The 10,703-nt window shown below is 28.4% G+C and overlaps 1 protein-coding gene and 1 long non-coding RNA gene across 3 annotated transcripts in view; one reads left to right on the top strand and one right to left on the bottom strand.

The window, feature by feature from the left end:
* Positions 1 to 7,229, bottom strand: part of LOC103309889 — a 52,276-nt gene extending 45,047 nt beyond the window's left edge. Inside the window, exon 1 of one of the 2 annotated variants that reach the window (XR_003839088.1) lies at positions 6,901 to 7,229. This is a non-coding gene — a long non-coding RNA (uncharacterized LOC103309889). The remainder of the gene's footprint in view (positions 1 to 6,900) is intronic. The other variant, XR_510875.3, reaches the window with a different exon arrangement.
* Positions 1 to 10,703, top strand: part of LOC100163781 — a 50,219-nt gene that overhangs the window by 5,823 nt on the left and 33,693 nt on the right. The gene's annotated exons all lie outside the window — the stretch shown is intronic.

Raw genomic sequence — 10,703 nt, 5'->3', positions numbered from 1 at the left:
TAGAATTTAACTTTGAAGACAAATCCATAAGCTACCTATATACCTATTCGCAGTGGCAGGGTGCAGAACTTCTTTTTAAATGACGCATTTTCATAATTATGTACTTACCACCACCACCACCACCATCTTATTTTTACTTATAACAAAGTTATGATGTTAATAAAATGTAATCAAAAGAGCCAAGAGATCAGGCTTTAGCATGTAATTCTGCGCCACAGTCACGGCACCGCCCCCTTTGAAAAGTTGACGCAACTGCGTCAAAATTGACCACTTCAGCTCGCCACTGCCTATTCGTAATATTATTCACGTAAACTTTCAAAAGTAAATGTAAAATCTTTATCGTTGTTTAATATTTTATTAGGTATATATACATATAATTGGTATAAGTAGAAGTATAGTATTATAAATCCAACAGCGGGAGCCGCTGCAGTAGGGTGGATGAGTGGGGCCCTCGTGGCCTCGTCTGAGCCCATTGTTTTTAAGGAGAGATAAAAACCTAACTCAACTTTCAGTACCTAACACAATTAATCCAAAAAAACCTTCTCATATTTATTACATGAAACTTGTACTATTATAATTTATGGCGCCCTGTTCACACTATAATAAAAGGCAAGCATCTGGGCCCCGTAAAGAAAAATTGCGTATAGGTACGGTTAAATATATCGATAAATACTTTACGGGGTTCTTACTCCATACATAGACCAGGCATACGCCAAACAAATAAAAAAAAACCGCTGAGTGGATGGCATTCCGCTGTACAGTAGATCAATTAATAATGAATTATATTAAACTTGTACGAGACCCTAAAAAAATCGGAGGGGCCCCGGCCACGTTCGCGGCCCAGCGGCCATGGTCAGGCCGACATTGGTGGTCAGTAAATTCTCTATATATTCTTAAAAAATATTACAAAAACGAAAATGGATAATAATATAGGTATTAATTTATTACTCATTGACCATTGTTGATAAAACCAATCTAGCTAATAGTATGGTACACCGACATGTGTTGTCTCTGTCTTATCAATATACAACATAGCAAATACTGTTTTTTCACGAGACAACTATACTCCCTTTGTATTTATAGTAGAATTACCAAAATTCCGCAACGCATAGGAAAGAACATAATCTGTGTCGTAATGTTTTTATTAGGGATCAAAATGCCGGAAAAAAATCGTTTTTTCCCAGAGCCTCGGAAAACGTGGAAAAATTGGAGAATATTAAAATAATACATTTCCGAAAAAACCGAAACTTTCGGAAAATTAAAAAATTGTATTTATGCTTTACAATTAAAATAATCTATGTAAAAAAATAACTATTTAAAAAAATAGATAAGGAAACCTGTCATTGTCATTTCACATTTGCCAATACGGTTGTCAATTGTATTAAAATTTAATATTAAACTATTATAAATATACGGATATTTGTTCTAAAAATAACGTAGATACATATCAAATTGTTATTTATGTGGGAGAGTGTATTTCCCCGAAAATAAATCACCTGTATTTTTAAATGTTAAAAATTGTATACCTACTTATTGTCAATTTATATTTGTAATAACTAATAAGTTATTATAGTAACTGGCTGATAGGTTTATAAATTATAATACAGTAACTATTTGATAGTTTTTATATTTTTAAACTTAGTGGGTTGGTAAAAATTAAATAATATTAATAACTAATAAGAAATAACTACATAGTAAATACTTAATAGTTAGTACTTTAGTAGTTAATATTACAAATTATAATCATTTATAAATCAAGTATAGAATTCTCTAGATTTATCTTCTGTAGGTATACATTATAATATGTATGTAATATGATTGTCAACCATCATTTTTTATTAGATTGTTTCCACTATACATTACTTTTTTTAGTTCTTTAGAAAAAATTCATTTTTTATGAAATTTTTCAATTTTTTAGGAAAAAAACCAGTTTTTTCGTCAAAATCTTTTTTTTCGGAAATGTTGATCCCTAGTTTTTATTACTTGGATAGCATACTTACAATTAAAGCTACCAGTTAGAGAACACTAGGTTTTTTTATGTTATTTTAAATTGAATTATTAAAAATTATTGGTTAGGGTCCGGTCAAATTAATATCGGTATTAGCTAATCCAGAACTCCCACTGATTGAGCCTACTGCACAGTCTGGACGGGCCTTTAGTGCTATCAAAACATGTATAATTCCTTCATATAATTAAACTAGGGAGCCGAAGGTTTGCCCAAGGTTTGCTTTGCTAGCTAACCACCCTTCAATTTTTTCGAGAATTTTTTTTACGAGCCGAGTTATAATTTAATTACAAAAATAGCGAGTACGTGTGTGTCCGTGTCGCTCTGCTTACATTTTTCTATAGTTATATTTGTAGGATACTATGTCCTGTGTCCGGATCATTATAGCCTTTTTGCGAAGTAAATTATTGCGAAACATTATACCCCTCCAAAAAAATTCATCACGCCTATGCCATGTGAGTGTACAACTGCACTGTTCGACTATTACCCATAAGTCATTACTAGAGAGCGGATCTTTAGGTTTTTACATATTTTTATTGGCTTTATGCAGCTTTACGAGTATGAAAAATGTGGACGTGTCTTATGAGTGGAACAATAAATGTATTGATTTTACAATAATTGTTTTTTTTTTTTAAATTGTTTGTGTCTGTCATCACGGTTTGGGGCAGTAAAACTGCTTCGATTTTCTTCTACAGTATCTTGTTCGATGGGAAAGTGAATATAGTTGGTGCATTCGGGAGATCAAAATTTAAAATTCCCAATAGTTTTCAAAAGTGCCGGAAAAAACAATATAAAAATTAAGGAAAAAGGGGAATTTGTACGCAAAAACTGTTTTCGACAAAATCGAAATTGGTTTTTGGTGTAACTCTAAAACAAATGAACTTTATACATGAAATTTTCACTGGTTGTTTATATTCAAATTTTAGATTCTGAGCGAAGCGATGAATGTATTGATTTTACAATGATGTGTGTTTTTTTTCTTATTTTTGTGTCTGTCACTACCTTTTAAAACAGTAAAAACTAAAAAAGTTTAGATTTTCTTCAACAGTATCTTTTTTGATAGGAAAGTGAATCTAGTTGGTACTTTGGGGGGTCAAAAGTAAAAATTTCCCAGTAGTTTTCAAAAGGTGGTGAAAAAAAAAAGAAAAATTAAGGAAAAACAGGAATTTTTACACAAAATCTGTTTTCGAAAAAATCGATTTTGGTTTTTGGTGCAACTCTAAAACTAATGACTAGGTACATGCAATTTTGACTGAATTTTTATATTAGCATTTTCTATACACCATAACATTTTCCAAATATTTTGACTTATTTTGAGCTGTTTACAGACATTTTCAGTTTCCATTTTTTTTAGTTTTTTTTCTATAAATATCAATAAAATTTTATTTTTTGGTTAAAAAAAACTTGAAAATTTAATAGAAGGCTCCTAGTATATTGTTTCAAATATAGATGAAAGAAAGTAAAAAAACAATACCCTCAATTTTTTCTTTATTAGCATTTAATGTTCAAAAATTGACAAAATACGTAAAAATTACGAAAATTTGTAAATTATTTTGAGTTAGAAATTCATAAAAAAATTTCTTTTTAAATCTAAGATTTGACAATGTAATACAAGATTCCTCATAAGTTTGTCTATCTTTATCAAAAATAAAGATGTCTACAAGAAAGTCAAATTAAATTATTATGAACGTTTGAAATTCAAATTTTTACAACATTTGATATTAACTCGATTTCTCATGTAACGATTTTCTTATTTTGTTGTAATTAAAAAACGAATGACTAAAGACACAGAAAATAATTTGACTTTTTTTGAGCTGTTTATGGACATTGTCAGTTTTCAAATTGTTTTAGGTTTTTTTTTTTAATAAATATCAACAGGTACAATTTTATTTGTTGGGTAAAAAAAAGTGAAAATTTAATGCAGGGCTCCTGATCTATTGTTACAATAGCAGTTGAAAAATATTAAAAATACATAGGCACAATTTTTTTTTATAAGCATTTAAAGTTCGAAATTTGACTACATTTATCAAATTTAAAATGTAATCATTATTTTGTAGTTAATAATTTATAAAATGTTCAACTTTTATAGCTAAGTATTAAAAATTTAAAACAAGATTATAAACGTAAATAGCTTATATATAAATTACTTTATTCGCCTTAATATCATCAAATATATTTGGTAATATCATAGGCTGACTGACAGTTTTCAGAATCGTTTTTCTTATACAATGTTATTAAATCATGGAATTCAAATTTAACACCATCCATTACAGTGACTCACTTGTAACCTACTATACAGCAGAGTGACATCCACTTACCCACTTTTTATTTTTGTGTTTTAATAATATATTGTATAAATATGCGAATAAACATTTTTTTAACATTAATATTTTTATTAACATTTTATGTTGTCAGAAAAGACAATACTACTATGATGCTGGCTGTGACCGCTCCACCCAACCCCGCTAACCTGTAATGCTCCGTCTATTAGTGTAAGGTCTACTGTAATAACCAATAATTAATAGCAACCAAGTAACATACGTATTGCAAAGGCCACATTGCACGTGTTTTAAACAACAATAATATTACGAACTTCTTAAGTAATTAACTAATAACCAATGGTAGGTAACATAAACGACCATAGCGCCATATTCCCTATACCATTGATTATAAAATAATAAAATATACACCAATAAATTGCCACCTAATCAGTTCCTGGTGCAAACACGAGGATCGTTATTCGCTAGTAAATCAGCGCAGCATATTTTGTACCGCAGTGAGCGATCTAAAGTTGTATTTATGATCAATGCTAATTATACCTATTTGGAACAATGAAACTGGTCGTAACGATTCGGCTTTCGCCGTCGGCACTCGGCAGTATTTTCTCCCACTTAGTGTACAAGGAATTTATTGGGGAACCGGTCCGCGAGACAAAGTGAGAAGCGGCTGCCGTAATTCCAGTTTTAATTATAATATTTCCTTAAAAAGTTTGCACGCTTCGTTTAATAAGTTGGTTTCTAACAGTTCGATTTAGATGATTTTTACAAAAGTATCATCTGCACATTTTTTCTGATGTCTTGCAATTCACCAGGTATTCATTGATTCTGTAGATAATTAGTAATTCCGTCTGACAAAAAAACACTAATATTGTACACCGTTTAAATAGGAAACTCCAGCTTTAAAATAATATTATAAATACGCTGTCATACTGCCGCTATCGTTTTTAATTAGCTGGCGCTGGATATTACTAGAATTCTTTATACTCAATAAAATATTCACAATATCCAAATAAATTTTAAGCAATGGTCATTTTAAATTTTCGAATTTTTAATTTTTTGATTAAGTATTGATAAATATGTTTAGGCTTGGAAAAAAAGCTTAAAAATGTATTACAAGATACTATTGAAAATATGAGTTACATTCACATAAATAAAACGGTTGCTGTAATCGATACATTTAGCCATGAACTATAAGATATATTATTTTGATCTTAGGCCCGATACTTAAAAAACACTTTCCTAAGTTATAAAGTCATATTATCATCCCATATATTATGAATAATTAATAATTTATAAATTTACATTACCGATCATCGCGTCATTTTCGTGCAATTTCATATTTTGTTTTCCAAAATAGTGTATTCGTGTGTATTAAATATTATAGTATAATGTTTGTACAATTTGGAAGTATAATTTTATAACTATTTTTAAATAGATATAAGTATTTTTCATAAATATCCATTTAATTGTTTATACAGTTATACATCATAGAGTCAAATTGAATAAGGATTTGAAGGGCAGATAGCCTCCTAAATCACTTGTATGTAGATATGTTTATGCATATGGAAGCCTCTTATGTGTTTTTTTTTTACATTTAAAAACAGATATTATTATTAGGGATTTTTCTTTATCACAAACTTTGAAGTAAGTACTAATAAATTCAACTTTAAATCTTTTTTTTCGAATATTTGCATTTTTGATATATTAGGGTCTTCTAATTTATTTCGGCCTTTTAAGTCAGTTTTTCGGTTTTATTACTTTTCACGATATTTTTTATATTTTCCGTGAACAAACTTTTTACACATGTTGTATGAATTATTTTTATTTACTTCATTTTTTTCTTATACATATTTTAAACATTCTGTACGCACGTCATAATAAATTAATAATATCTTTAATTACAAGTATTTAAATTTTACACTATTAAATTTTATATGTTTTTTTAAATTATGATTTGTCGGCAGGTATACTTAGGTACCTATATAGTTAATTTTATACATTACTTAATTATTATTTAAATTATACTGAGAATTTAAAGCATTTTTGCAAACTTTTTTATTTGAATAAATTTCTACGAAATTGGCACGCCTGTTACAATATGTTGATTGTTTACATAATAAGTATTATATAATATGTCGCTGAGGTAATAAGGTATTTTGTATCAAAACGAATGGTTCCCATATTTAATAATATTACCGACTCTACAGCTATTTTAATTGTAAAATGTCTAGTAAATTACATGTTGAAAATAACACGATAGAACTAATAAAACATTTCTGAAAAAATATCTAATCTAACCTAACCTATTGTTTGAAGTAATAATGTTCCTATTACAATTTTTAACTTTCTCAAATATTAGGTAATATTTTCTCTGCGCAGCCCAGCCACCTGACTCGCCTCTAAACTTTAAATGCATGTAAAAATAAGAAATTATTAATTCAAATGTTTTTATTCAGGAATAACAACATATTATAACAATGCCAAAAACTTATAAATATGCATCTAATTGCCTATAAAGATACTTAACGTTGTAAACAATGTAATTACCTTAATTTAAAGTGGAAATATGTAATAATAAATAAATAAATTATAATCAATGTATTTTTGTCTTCCTACCTTTTTAGTCGTTGTTGTCGCCCCTCGTACACCTATTTTCACGAGATATGCCTTTAATTGTTGAGTTTATGACATATTCATATAACAACATAGTATCGAGGTGCTTAATTTAGTTTACTCCGTTATTGTTAAACGCACGATAATAATAAAGGAACACTATTCTTCTGTGATAGGTACCTACGTGATAAGTAAAAAGGTATAATCAAACGCTTTGTACCTAAACTGACGAACGTACGGCACTGTATTATTTTTACGACAAAATGACTGTAGTTCGCACTTCACAATGTTCACATTGTGGTAGGTACCAACGTAGTAGCTGGCAAAATAATATATTTAACGAGTAGCGACGGTCCCGCATTCTGATGGTCGTTTGTTAAGAGCCAGTGATTCGCATTCTACGATATTCCAGTCGTAAAAATAATAATAATTTAAAAACTTTACTGTACATTTGACATTTGTAAACAGTTTATAACAAAAATCAGCCATAAAAATATTTATTATGTCCATATTAGCCTTAGCTGTCAATGTATCTAATTCCCGATGAATAATAAAAATAAATTAGGAAAGCTCACTGCAAGCGTGCTACATTCCCGGCTTCTAAACATATTTTAATACAAAGCAATAAATTATAATTCCACATTATACAATTTATGTACAGTAACTACGGACAATAAATAAATAATAATCGACAATATAATATAATATCAAGAATCGTTAATTCAGAACTATGCTTTGTCGTACTGATAACTAACAGACGTACGAACACAACAGGGATAAAATGTGTTCTAAACCTATATTTATAAACTTATTATTATCTGATACTAATTTATACCTATTTAAATGTATTTATATAGTACTACCTAGTTACTATATTATATTGTGTGCATATTCTATCCGTAGTCGGGATCGGTAGTAGGACTCATGCGAATTATGCGGGGCCGGTCGTAGTTATTTACCGTTTCACGTTTGGGAATCAATTTAAATATGCAGACAACCGCAGCACTATACTCCGACCCACGATAGTCCGTTCGCGTATCGATATTATAGTAATACACGACGTCTGTTTTCTCCCACCATGGTGCCATCCCAAATATTCGGCAACTTGCCGATGCGCAGCGACGGACGGGTTTTTACGGTTGGACTCTCGTGGGCCAGAGTATAGTTTCTAATATCCTTGGTTTTCCCTTCCAGACCTTGCAATCTGCTATTCAGATCCATGGTTTCGTGTGGCAATAGAACATAATAAAAGCAACAGCTATCAAAATCTAATTGTTCCACCAAAAATATTCCTGGATATTTTTCTGGAGGCTTGGCATGATATTGTAATAGTATCGTCATTTAATATCCGTATTTAAACACGTCGTTCCAACATCGTGCCGAGCGCCCGAGCCTCCGACGACTGGCAATATGTAAACAAAGTCATCTGTTTGACTGTCGCTTCTATTATGTTCTATCTTCTATGGTGGGGCGTTAGTAGTACCATAGAACGTAATACATATCTATGGTACAAACTACCAACTTTCTACCGACCCGGTATTTACATAGACTTTAATAAGGTATAATGCAAATAGAAAAATTTGAACTTTAAATGCTTATAAAAAAAAATTGTACCTATGTATTTTTAATATTTTTCAAATGCTATTGTAACAATATATCAAGGCCTTGTGTTCAATTTTCACACATTTTTACTCAACAAATACAATTTTATTGACAAAAAAGAAAAAAAAATTTAAAAATATTGATAACTATCTGTCTGTAAACAGTTCAAAAAGAGTAAAAATATGTTCAAAATGTTATGATGCATAAAAAATAAAAATATAAACGTTCATTTTTGAATTACAACAAGATAACAAAATCGCTACATGAGAAATCGAGTAAATATCTAGTATTACATTTTCAAATCTTAAATTTAAATCAGGGATGGAAAACGTTTTTTAAAAACGTTATTAAACGGAAAAAACAAAAACGAAAACAATTAATAAAACAAAAACAAAAATCAACTGAAAAACGATAACAAAAAATCCCAAAAACCGAAAAAATTTAATAACGAAATCAAAAACGAAAACGAAAATAAATTTTAGTATTATACATTATTAAATTATTAAATTATTTATACCAAGAAAAAAAAAATTTTGAAAAAAATTCCACTTGTCTATACTTTTTAATCTTTAACTTTAAAAATATTTTAATTTCAAATCAGAAATTTTTAATTTTTTAATTTTTATATAAATTATAATTTTGATTTAAAATTTAAATATTAAGAATAATTAATTTTAATTTTCAACTTTTAAGTTTATTTCTATATTGTGCGTTACAATTATTACTTAAAAGTTAAAATTTATAAGTTATAAGAATATAATATAAAAAAAATATTTATTATTAAAAACGTTATTTGAAAACAATAGAAAAATAACGTTTTTAAAAACGTTAATCAAAAACAATATGGAAAAATAACGTTTTTAAAAACGTTAATCAAAAACAATATAGAAAAATAACGTTTTTAAAAACGTAAATCAAAAACGTAATTATCAAAAACGTTAAACAAAAACGAAAACGAAAAAATTAAAAACGTTTTCCATCCCTGATTTAAAAAGAAAAATGTTAATGAATTTCATTTCAAATTGATCTTTATTGAATAAAAAACTAAAAAAAATGGAAACTAATAATTTCCGTTAACAGCTCCAAATTAGTCAAAATATTTTTTAAATGTTATGGTTTATAGAAAATGATAATATAAACGTTCAGTGAAAATTTCATAAATCTATGGTAATTTGTTTAAGAGTTACACCAAAAACCAAAATCTATTTAGTCGAAAATTTATATTCTAATAAAAAAAGATTAATAGTTAATACTTAATACTATTTACTATTTAGTCAGATATATCTATAAATATAGGTGATAGTAGGTAACTGTATACAAGTTACCAATACAAATTCGCGATTTTAAATTTCTATTATATGAGCAGTTCTCTAAAGTATTTAAGTAAAAGTATTTGAGTAAAAGTATTCAAATACTTTTTTAAGTAATGAATAACTTTTTAAATACTTTCAGCATGAAGTATTTTGAATGGTATTTTAAATACTTTTTGGTATTGAATACTTTGGTTTTTTATTTAGAACAGTTTATTTTTATTCGAAATAATTGGTTGGAAAAATATTATTGTCAACTAGATTTATTTAATATTCTGTATTTCTGTGTTAGCCGAAGCCCGAAGGTTTGTGAAAACCAGATTTCTAAAAAAAGTTATTGAATAACAATATTCCCTTTAAACTATTAGATAACTATTAGATAACCTACTACCTATGTGTTTATATTACGATGATTAGAAACCCATTTTAAAATCCAAAAGTATTAGAAAAGTATTCTTTACAGAACTGAATATGAGCTCAGCTGATAAATAAAATTATTTATTTTCTCATATTTCCCTTTAAGAATACTTAGTAGTGAGTACCTTCTGGCTACTGCTTACCTATACCTAACATTTTGCTATTAACACGCATGCCATGATCTCTTATTACATTTTGTTTTTGACGTATCACTCTCTCATCATTTATTTTATGTTTAATGTTAGTTTTCAGGGTATACACTGAATGTATGGTTATCAGATACTAAACCAGTGGTTCCCAACCTTTTTTATTCTACGCACCCCTTCCCCCCTTTAAATTAGAAATAAAAAAAGGTGGGTAAGTGGATTTCGCTCTGCTGTACAGTAGGTTACAAGTGGGTCACTGTATAATGGATGGTATTAAATTTGAATTCAATGATATAATATCATTGTATAAGAAAACGATTCTGAGCGGAGA

Source organism: Acyrthosiphon pisum, chromosome A1 (assembly GCF_005508785.2).
Source record: "Acyrthosiphon pisum isolate AL4f chromosome A1, pea_aphid_22Mar2018_4r6ur, whole genome shotgun sequence".
Classification (NCBI taxonomy): Eukaryota; Metazoa; Arthropoda; class Insecta; order Hemiptera; family Aphididae; genus Acyrthosiphon; species Acyrthosiphon pisum.
Note: the sequence above shows the minus strand (reverse complement) of the source record. Positions and strands in the feature narration are given on the sequence as shown.